Raw genomic sequence first — 12,197 nt, forward strand, 5'->3', positions numbered from 1 at the left:
TACAAAAGCTTCCCATGGAATCAAGCTGAAGTCAGTGTTCATCTGAGAGCACATTCTTGCTTTGCTTTCTTCCTCTGCCCTACCCTGCTTTCCTTGCTCCACTTCTCCTAAGAGCACTCCCTCAATAAACCACTTGCACGAGAGTCTCCATTTCAGTTCTGCTTCTCAACCTAACACGGTACCTAACTCTAAGTAGGACATGTGTGGACATTCATCCTTCTCTAAGGCCAGGTCCAACATAGATGGCTCCCATTCCTGCCTAGTAGGGTGACCAGCCATTCTGGGTTGTCTGGGACTGAAGGGTTTCCCGGAACACAGGACTTCCATTACCCAAACTCAGAAAGTCCCAGGGAAACTGGGAAGTGTTGGTCAGCCTACAGCCTACGCAATCCTCCCTCACTTTGTTTCTTTTTCCTTTGGAACTCTGCTTCTGTGGTGACAGATCCGGAAATAACCTCCCACTCAGGAGAGACTATATGTACCCACAGGAACCTGGCTTTGCACCCTACTGAGATAACCACTGTCTATCCAGACCTTTTACAAACCATTTGAACCTTTCCCTCCTGTGGTATCCCTGTGGCACGTTTCAACTAAGGTCCAAAAACCTCTTTCTTGGGCTTGGAGCCTGACTCCTTGAGGATGCTTTTAGTTTTTGGTACTTTGCAATTTCTTCTAAAGGCTGGGCAGTCATCTCTAATGCTTACGACTTACAATAGTGATTCAGCTTATCCCTGTGGGAACTCCAGGTTTAGGGCTGTTGTGTTGCCCCTATGCCCAAGTATTTTTAATATACTGCCCCACTCTTGAGAAAAAAGTCCAGTCTCCATGGTATTAGAACTCTTTCCTGGCTCCTCCTGTTGCTAGAATCTCTGTGTGTCTCAGATGATAATTAAAAAGTCTCTTCCAACTCTGGTGAGACCACATACCTATTGTCCCCGAGAACCTTACCAATCCCTTTATAGTTGCTCAGGTTGTATAAGACAGTATGTAGAACAGTGGTCCTCAACATTAGAATCATATGGGGAGAGTTAAACATGCCACTGTCTAGGTCATACCCAGACAACCCTGAAATAAATCAGAATCTCTAGAAGTGGGGCCCAGGCAAGAATATTTTTAAAATCTCCTTCAGATGATTCCATTGTTCAGTTAAGGTTGAAAAACACTGCTATAGTCTCATTAACTTCAGGCCAATGACCATTCACTAGTCTACCCCAAACCAGGGGTGATCAGTCCTCTACATTGGCACAATCCCTGTCCTAATCACCTATTTGTTCTAATCCTAGGGGCAGAAATTAATTTACTGTGCAGATCAGGACCAGGAATAGGCATCTCACTGGCCTCACCCTAGTCACACCTGGGTGCAGATATGCATGATTCCATGAAGTTTAATAATCTCAGGTGGGATTCCAAGTAGGACTTCATCTGCTTATAAGTACCGATGTTCATACATTAATTCCTCAAATTAACTTTTCCCCAGCTTTTTATATGGAAAGTTTTCAAATCTGCAGAAAAGGTGAACCTTTCACTTAGATCCACCAGTTATTACTGTTTTGACAAATTTGTGCTATCTCTTTCTCCATACACATGTATGTATACATATATAATTGTTTATTGAACCATTTGAAGGTAAGTTGCAAATATTATGACACTCCCCTCCACCTAAACACTTCAGCTCACATTTCCTAAGAATAAGGACTTTCTCCTACACGATCACCTTTTCACTTCTAAAAAAGTTAACAAATCTAAAATATTAAATGTAATCTCTATTTTGACAGTTGTTTCACAAATGTATTTTATAGCCTTATTTTTTAAAAGTCCTAGGATTCAATCAAAGTTCACACATTAGACTTGGTTGTTAGGTTTCCTTAGTTCAGTGGTTCTCACCTTGACCACATATTGGAATCAATCAACTGGATGGCTTTAAAAAATATGATGCCTGGGTTTCATCCCTGGAGATTCTAATTTATTTTGGCATGTGGTCTGACCATTAGGCTTTTAAAGTCCCCCCCAGATATTTCTAAAATTCATCAAAGTTTGAGAAAAACAGCTCTAGTCTCTCTTTTAGTCTACAACAATTTCCTTTTGTTTTTTGATATTGATCCAAAATTACTTGATGCACTAAGTCCCTATCTACTTGACCTGAGAACTTTAACCTCCCTCCTCCATCAAAGTCTTTTTCAATTGCTTCTGGGAGTCCTTGGAATTGGTGGTGTTGCACTTCTAGTGTGAATCATTCCTTGCCCCAGCCTTTTTTTTCCCATCACCATCTCGCTCCAGGCTAATCAGTACCACTTGGCCCATTGTTCAAATTGTTGCATTTCCTGGACCATGATTTTTCTAGGGCCTGTGTGGAGCTACGGTCAATAGATCCTATTGGTGGGGATATTTTTTTTCTCTATTACTCTAGCCTGAGCATGGATACACCATGCTAATACAAGGTACAATATTTGTCAACACTTAACTAAAGGCTTGGGGATTATATATAGAAAAGTTCCCAACTAGCTACTATATGGGATTGTTCTCTGAGCACTAGAATTTTGGTATGTTCTAAGGGGTCCCATACTGAGCTAGTAGTATTATAGCTGCTTCCAGGCTTGCCAAAAAGCTATGTCCTTGACCACTTACAGGACTGCCCCCATACTTGACAACTGTGATGCTTCCCTGACTGGCAATAGGCTGCTTCACTACTCAGTTGTAGAACTGCATAATCCTCTCCCAGGTTGACTTTCGGTTTGGCAATGTGACTTGTTTGCCAATGGAATATAAACAAATGTGACACAAACAAAGGCTTGATAAGCACGTGTGCATGAGGCTTGCACTCTTGGAATGCTGCTACTGCCATAACAGGAGGCCAGGCTCTTCCACTGGAGAAATTATGAGAAGAAGAACCGAGGAGGCCATCTTGGACCATCAAGCCCTAGGTGAGCTACCGTATGACTCAGCCAGACTAATGGCCCCAGGAATGCCCAGATAAGACCAGCCCAAATTGCAGAATCATGAGTAAATAATGATGTCTTAAATATTTATGTTTTGGGGTGGTTTGTTATTCAGTGGCAGATAACTGATACACTTCCTTTCTGGGGACTTTCCCAGAAGTCCCAGCCAATGACATCTGCTAACATTTTGTTGGCTAGAACTGTGACATATGGCCACAACTATAGGCAGCATGCGAGACTGGAAAATGTAACTGCTTGTGTGTGGGTGTGTGCACACGTGTGCATGTGTGTGCTGGGCACAATACCGTCTTCAACTCAATTGTGTTCTTAAGAGAGGAGAAAATCAATATTGGGGACATAACCAGCAATCTTTGCCCTACCTATACAGAGGTTCCAACCAGCTGTTTTCAGTACCTTACTCTTAAGAGACAGACATCTGAAGAAAGCTTATAATGTGAAAATCAGAAAGAAACCAAAAACAGCAACAACAGCAAGAAAAAACCAGAATAAAGGTACTTGAGGTAACAGAGAATAAAGAGAGAACTTCAAAGCAACTGTAATATATATCCCTAGAGACTTCCCTTTTTGGCCAAGATGGAGTAACAGGCGCCGGATATACCCTTCTACCTGAAACAGTGAAAAAACTGGACAAGGGCTGGCCGGTTAGCTCAGTTGGTTAGTGTGCAGTGTTATCACACTAAAGTCAAGGGTTTGGATCCCCATACCTACCTGCTGCTAAAAAGAAAACTGGACAAAATATATGAAACAATGGGTCTCAACACATTGCACATTAATCAACTAAGGACAGGGAATTCTGAGAGACAGGAAGCAAATGAGATAAGTGGAATAATTATCCCAGCTCGCTGACTAGAGAAGATATTCAGGGTGTGGTACAAGGAGGGGAACCCAGGCAAAGACTGGTAGTGACTGAGTTGAGGAGACAGATCTGAGAATTCAACAAAGCTAAAGCAGCAAGAGTTTCAAGGCAGAGTATCAGAGAGGAGAGGGCTGCACAGAAAAAACTCTGGAGACCCACATGAGGTCCCTCTTGAGTATACAGCGGCATACTCATCAGTGCATGTATGTGAGGAAACTATACTAGGACACCCCACCTCCACCCCAGTATCTATGGTTCTGCATTTGCATATTCAACCGCTAAGTGAAAATACTTGGGGAAAAAAGTACAATAAAAAATAATACAAAATAACAACTATTTGCATACATTATATGTAAATATGACTTTTATATAAGGGACTCTTGAGCATCCTCAGATTTTGATATCTGCGAGGGGTCCTGGAAACAATCCCCCACAGATACTAAGGGACAACTGTAACCCAAGGCTGGCTAAAGAAAGATTACAGGGAACACTGTCCAGAGATTACACAGGACCAGGAAAAGTGCACATTCCCAACAGCCAGAGTGAAAGACCTCAATTCATTGGACCTCAGAGTAAAAAGGTTTTGCCATAGTGGTGAAAATTTACACTAGACTAGATGCTGTTCTGTTTTTGTTTTTTTTTTTCTTTTTAAAAAATGTTTATTTTTTATTATTATTATTTTTACATTCTAAGATGTTGTGGAGCAGTGGTGGGAGGAGAGGAGCGTGGTCAAGGCCCGTGGTGCCCCCCTCATTCTGGCAGGGGAGCCCAGGGGGCTTCTGGCAGTGGTTCAGTCGTGGATGGGCTGGATGCGGATTTCAGGGGGGCATAGCTGAGGCTCTCAGCCCCCCACTGCCTAGGCTCAGCAGCCTGGGGTGCTTCTAGTGGCAGCTCAGTGGTCATCGCTGGGCTGGATGCCAATGTCTGGGGACATGACTGAGGCCCTCAGCCCTCCCTCCACCCTGGCTTGGGATTCTGGGAGTCTTCCAGTCCTTCTAGGTTTTATAGGTGTTTTATAGGTGTTCGTTGGTAGTGTTAGACCTTTACTGGTTAATATCAGAATTTTTCTCTGATCTGTGGGTTTTTTGGGTTTTTTTTCAGTTCTGTGTTGGATTATTAGCTACCCCCACCACATAAACCGTGCACTAGAACTAATTTGTTGCCCTTTGCTTACTTCTAAAATAGGGGAACTTCCCGTAGAAACCAGCACTTGAGCTCTGTGGTTGAGCTAAATTGCTGCTTTGCTGTTGATGCCCTGGGAAAGGCTTTTTGTGCAGCTCAGATTTTAATTAGTGACTTTTTAAGTACTTCCAGGTCTTGTGACATCGGGTACACCTGGGCTGTGTATAAACTCTGGTCTGGACCTGAGTCTTTTCAGTAAACTGTACCCCCTGCAGTTCTGTATTCCTGACTCAGTCTCCACTGAGTGGTCCTGTGCTGATTGGAGGGCAGCTCCGCTATCCATGCTGTGCCCCACTGTCTCCCCTACTTCCTGCCCTCCAAACACTTCCCATGGGGTGAGCCTTGCGCCGATCCCTTCCAATGACTCACCAACCTCTGAGTGGCTCCTTTTTTCAGTTGTCTGTGGCCCCTCACTCATATGTGGGTCCATGGGAACCCTGTTAGTGATCTTGCTGGCCTGGGGGCCACTAAGGCCCTCTTTTCCCCTGCAGCCTCCAAGCAACTTTATACAAAGGGCATGGCAGTGGCTTTTGCCAGCTCTTGCTCTGTGTGCATACCAGGGCCAGTCTTGAAGTGGTTAGGGCTGGAAACGGTCAGAGTGGTCCTTTCTTTCTCTCATCGTGGCTTCTCCCACCTTCATGAACTCTGCAGGTCTCTCCTAAATGCTGTTATAGTTTTACCTAACAAAGCTTAGAAACAAGTCATGAGAGATTCAGACTGTTTTCAAGTTACTTAACCACGCCTGAGAACAAAGCTGAGGAGTATGTATAGGGGTGTAATAATATCTGGCACCCAACAAGGTAAAATTTATTTCAAGTATCCAATGAAAAATCACCATGCTTACGAAGAAGTAGGAAAATACAAGCCATAAAGAGGAGAAGAATCAATCAGTAGGAACTGATCAGAGATGATAATAGGTGATACACCGAAACACAGATGATAGAAATGGTAGACAAGGATGTAAAACAGTTATTATCCCTACAGTCTCCAACTTATGATGGTTCAGCTTATGACTTTTTGACTTTACTATGGTGCGAAAGTGATACACATTCAGTAGTAGAATGAAAGGTAAACAACAGATACTCTATAGTGTATGTTGAGTATTCTGTACGTGAGATTACATGAAATATTCAACACTGTATCATAAAATAGGCTCTGTGTTCGATGATTTTGCCCAACTGAGCATGTTTAAATTAGGCTAGGCTAAGCTACGATGTTTGGTAGTTTAGGTGTATTAAATACATTTCCAACTATGATATTTTCAACTTATGATGGGTTTATCAGGTTGTAACCCCATCCTAAATTGAGGAGCATCTGTATATTCCATATATTAAAGAAGCTAGAGGAAAGATTGAGCATATTAAGCAGGGACATGGAAGATACAAAAAAAGACCCAAATTGAACTTCTAGAAATAAAAACTGCAACATCTGAGATGGAAAATACACTTAAAATACACTGAATGTGAGATATATAACAACTTTCTGTACTTTCTGCCCAATTTTGCTATGAACCTAAAACTACTCTAAAAAATAAAGTTTATTAATTTAATAAAAGATGTATGTAATGACACAGCTATTTAAAAAAATATTCTAAATGGGCTTAACAGCAAATGAGGCATCACAAAAGAAAAGAATTGTGGACTTGAAGGCATAGCAATACAAAATATCCAAAATGAAGCCAGAGAGAAGAAACACTGAAAAAACAAATGACCAGAACATCAGTGAGCTATGGAACAACTTCAAGTGCCAAATATACCTGTATTTGGGGCCGGCCCCGTGGCTCACTCGGGAGAGTGCAGTGCTGGGAGCGAAGCGCTGCTCCCACCACGGGTTTGGATCCTATATAGGACTGGCTGGTGCGCTCACTGGCTGAGCGCGGTGCAGGCGACACCACGCCAAGGGTTGCGATCCCCTTACCGGTCATGAAAAAGACAAAAAAAAAAAAAAAATATATATATACACACACACACACACACACACACACACACACACACACACACCTGTATTTGGAGTCCCTGAAGAAGGGAGGGGAGAAAGAGAAAAAAATTTTTCAATGGCTGAAAAATTTGATGAAAATTACAAACCCACAGATCCAAAGGGCTCAAAAAAATCCCAAGCATAAGAAACATAAAGAAATACTGAAGTACATCATAATTTGATTGCTTAAAACCAATAAAGAGCAATCTTTATTGCTTGATAAAGAGGCAATCTTAAAAGCAGCCAAAGGAAAATGACACATTACAGAGCAATGAAGAGATGACAGCTGATTTCTCAATGGAAAAATGCAAGCTAGAAGATAATGGAGCAACATCTTCAAAGAACTGAGTGAAAAAACTGTCGCCCTAGAATTCCTTACTCAGTGGAAAAACTGAAGGCATACAAAAACTGAAAGAACTCATTACCAACCACCCTGCACTACAAAAAATGTTAAAGGAAGTCTTTTTAGCAGAAGGAAAATGATACCAGACAGAAACCTGGATCTACACAAAGAAATGAAGAGCACCTGGTATTGTAACTACACGGTAAACCTAAAGACACTTATTATTATTATTTAAGTTCCTTTAAAGGTTATCTAACTGTTTAAAGCAAAAATGACAGCAAGATATTATGAGGTTTGTAGCATATGTAAAAGTAAAATGTATGACAATAAAGCACGAAGGTTGGAGGTATTGTAAGATTCTTTAAGGTATATGCAGAGCAATATAATGTAACTTGAAGATAGACTGAAAGTTAGAGTAATATACCATAAACTCTAAAGCAATCACTAAAATATATACAGTTGTCAAAACTCATCTAACTGTACACTCAAGATCTGTGCCTATTGTGTATAAATTTTATGTCAATAAAGAAACAATTTAAAGAATAGAAATAGTAGTTCTAGCAAGTTATTAGAAATATGGGGGTAAGATGGTGAAAGGGGCAGGGTACTGCTATTTTCATTATAAACCTTAGAGGATGACTGGTTTTATAAACATTTTAAAAATCTATGTGAATGTAAAACGTTGATTAAAAGTTAAATTAACCTGATGGGCTAGTTTCAACCTTTTAATTCGATTTTATTCAGTGTAGAAGACTTGTATAAAACTAGTATCTTTGCTCATATGGAGAGACAATAGATGTAGACATTAAGAAGACATCTCCTGGAATCAACTAGAGCTGGGCTGGAATCCTATCTCCATCATCTGCTATCTGGATGACCATGAGGATATTATTTAATGTATCTGAGTCTTAGTTCCTTCACTTGTATTTTTAAAAAATTTATTTATTTTTGTTTGTTTCTTTTTTTCTTGTCTTTTTCTTTTGTTTGTTTTCCTCATTTGTAAATGAAGACAATAACACTACTAACATCGTAGGATTGTTGTGAGGAATACATACGACAATGTGTATAAAGTGCTTGTCACAGCACCTGGGACATAGAAAGTGCTCACTCAACACTGTTATTATTATTACTGTTACATGGTGATGTCAACAAAGAATGGTGTAATTGAAAAAGCGCTGTAACTCTACTGAAGTCCTGGCTTTGAATAGTAGGTCATCAATTACTCATAATGTATTCTTAGGCAAGAAACTGTGGATGGTTTCTGGAAGGGGATTTGCTTCAGAAGATTGCTGTGAGAGTGTAGTGGGTTGAATGGTGTCCCCCAAATGATATGCCCATTTCTTAATCCCCAGAATGAATCTTGTAAATGTTACCCTATTTGGAAAAAGAGTCTGCAGATGTAATTAGGTTAAAGAATTTGAGATGAGGAGATTATTTTGGATTATCTGGGTGGATTGTCAATCCAATGACATGCATTCCTTTTTTTTTTTGGTGGCTGGCCAGTAAGGGAATCCAAACCCTTAACCTTGGTGTTAAGCAGCACCACGCTCTCCCAAGTGAGCTAACCAGCCAGCCATGCATTCTTATAAGAGACACACAGAGGAGAAGGAGAAGACAATGTATATGAAGAGTGATGTGGCCACAAACCCAGGAATGCTAGGGCAGCCACTGGAAGCTGGAAGAGGCAAGGAACAGATTTGCCCCTAGAGCCCCCAGATGTAAGACAGTTCTGTCGATATTTTAATTTTGGACTTCTAGCCTCTAGAACTAGGAGAGAACACATTTATGTTGTTTAAGCCACAGAGTTTGTAGTCATTTGTTATGGCATCCTCAGGAAACTAATACAAATGGTTAAATTAAGTAATATATTAGAAAATATTCAGCACATTTTAAGTTTCTGAGATTGTTGAATCAGAATTTCAAGGCTAAAAGCAATGTTGGCAAGACCAAGTTCTTGGTGTATCTTACAGACATCTCTGAAAAGTAATGAGGCACATCCCTCACATCTCTAAACAGAGACAAAAGCCAGTACATTCATCATTTTGTAGAGCAAATGTTTAGCCTGAAGCCACTTGAAAGGGATCATAGCATAAATTTCCCTCATGAGTATTGGAATTTCTTCTCCAGTTCTTCATTTCACTCAGAGGTCCAAAGGCATATTAGGGTTTGGCTTTTCTCATAGGAACTTGTGATTTTATAAGATATATATATATATCTGTATAAGATATATATATATATATATATATATATATATACACACATGTATATATCCTGTCATGATCCGTAGCTGCTTGAGATTATTTACTTTGGCAGTTACCTGTCTTTCTTGTCAGTCTCTGACCACCCGAGCTAACTAGCCAGCCCCCAGACTCAAAATATTTTTGGACTTGACAACAGAGATGGCTGTTTACCTTATCGTTAACTGTCAGAGCTTAATGAATTAATACTGAGTCAGGAAGTTTCAAATTCAAGCACAACATTGCTCAGAACATAGTCATTTTCAAAGACCATTATAATTCAGGAACCACAGGTGTTTGTATATATTTTTTCTTATTTTCAAGCCTTGGTCTATGCTTTCCTTTTTCAGTATTTATTATGGCTGACAATTTAGAGTAGGAAAATCCTGAATGCCTACTTGAACTTTTTATTGTGAAGAAATTCAACATTATTTGTCAAGAACCTGAAAAAAAAAGTCCATACTCTGATCAGAAATTACACTTATGAAGGGCCAGCTCGTGGCTCACTTGGGAGAGTGTGGTGCTGATAACACCAAGACCACAAGTTCGGATCCCTATATAGGGATGACCGGTTAGCTCACTTGGGAGAGCGTGGTGCTGACAACACCAAGTCAAGGGTTAACATCCCCTTACCAGTCATCTTTAAAAAAAAAAAGAAATTACACTTATGAGATTAGACCCTAAGGAAACAATTAGAGATTCAGGCACTTTTGTTACTCACATTTTTGCTGGACACACCCTGTTCCTTAAGATCTAAATAGGATTGTTTAAAATCTCAGTTTCATGAATTATGGAAAGATTAGTGTTCTTCCCAAGATTTTTGCACAATCCTGGTGATCTTGAGTTTTTATGGTCAGCTCTGGTTCTCCACTCCTGCTGTATTCGTTCTGCTTAGGGATCATCTAGATGTCTCGAACCTGTTGTTGCTGTTCTATGCAATGCTCACCCAAATTTAACACTCAGATCTTTTTCCTAATTTGTACAAATGCCACTCCCATGACCTATTTGCCCACATAGCAGACTGTGGAAGATACAGGTAAATAAAGGAGAGAGGATTTACAACACAGAAACACAACTTCCAGTTAAATATTGGACATATCTATTCTTAAAATGTGTCAGTCACTCCCATCACTGGGGACTTTTTACTAATAGATCATATTTGTTCACTCTTTTTCTTCTCTCACTGTTCTTGCAATGCTTCTCTGGGAATATTCTTCCCCACTCTACTGACTTAATCTGGCCAATGAAATATATGTGGAAATGACAGTGTGCCAGTTCCAAACTGTGGCTTTTGAGGCTTGCCAAGTCTCCAGCAACCCTCTTGAGTTCCTGCAATTTGCCAGGAGAATACCATGCTTCAGTTTAGCTACCTCTTTTATTGCTTCAGCTCCAGCTTACATGCATACCCTTAGGATCTGACTCTCTTCCTAAGCAACTTACCAAACTGTTTGTTAGAAGGTGAACAAGACAAACACCATCTTGTGCCCTATCCACCATATTGATTCCTGTTTAACCTCATCCCCTTTTTTTCACTGACCGCTTATACATTAACCTTAGGGCAAGTACAGCAGGAACATAGGGTTTAGGGAGTAAATGACCTACTGCAGCTCCTGGTGTCAATTAGTCTGTGCACAAGCATCAAAAGCTTCCTGCTTCATAGATCACGGGAAACTTGTTTTTCTTAAGCTATTTCTTTGAAGTTATGCTATATAAGCCTTACCTAAAAGCTAGAGAGGAAGAGCTCTCACCTGCTGTAAACATCTGATTCTTTGTTGCCTGTGACCTCCCCTGTATGTAAGTTACCCTTTTAATAAAACTCTTTGTGAACTATATGGATTTGCCTTCTTCATTCTTTTTTAATTTTTAATTTTTAAAAAATATGTGAAATGTTTCACAAATCTGCATGTCATCCTTGTGCAGGGGTCATGCTAATCTTTTCCATATTGTTCAAATTTTTGGTATATGTGCTGCTGAAATGAATACCTGCATCATTCTTTGGTCTGTAAGTTCCTTCTCAGTTTGGAGGGTATTATACTTCAAGCCCCTTCTCTCACACTTATAAAACAAAGGCAATTCCAATATTCCCCCAACTCTCAATCCATAATGCAGTTAAGATAATATACTAACATACTATTTTTTATTTTTTATCCTGCTTAATTTATAATAGCAAAACAATTGAAAATAAGTCATTAGTTATATTATATCTGTATAATGCAATGTTATGCAGCAATTAAAATTACATTTATGGACTACTCAAAATTATTGGGGAGCAGAATACCCATTTAATTCAATGTAATTAAATTAAATTAAATGTAATTGAATTAAATCTTTGCTCCAAAAAGGATTTAAAGTGGTGGGGCTTTAGGGCTGTCAAAAAAAGAAATATCCAAAAAAGATATAAATTAGAAGTACATAAATTAAGTGGACACTGTTGGTTGCCTACTCATTAATGCCATCTCCTCCCTTCTTCTTTCCTAACAGAAAAAAGCAAAATAGCAAAGATATTAATAATTTTCAAAATACTGTCTCTGTTACATTTGTATTTGTGTATGAGAATTCTCAGATCTGTTGGGACTAAACTTAAGAAAATTATAGTCAGAAGAGGAAACTTGAATGCTAAACATGACTGTTATTATAACCCAAAG

At 39.6% G+C, this 12,197-nt stretch overlaps 1 non-coding gene across 1 annotated transcript; it reads right to left on the reverse strand.

The window, feature by feature from the left end:
- Positions 1-11,427: 11,427 nt before the first annotated feature.
- Positions 11,428-11,535, reverse strand: LOC134377416 (U6 spliceosomal RNA). The gene has a single exon (XR_010023463.1). It is a non-coding gene; the product is annotated as a U6 spliceosomal RNA (small nuclear RNA).
- Positions 11,536-12,197: the final 662 nt, after the last annotated feature.

This window comes from Cynocephalus volans, chromosome 4 (genome assembly GCF_027409185.1).
Source record: "Cynocephalus volans isolate mCynVol1 chromosome 4, mCynVol1.pri, whole genome shotgun sequence".
NCBI lineage: Eukaryota > Metazoa > Chordata > Mammalia > Dermoptera > Cynocephalidae > Cynocephalus > Cynocephalus volans.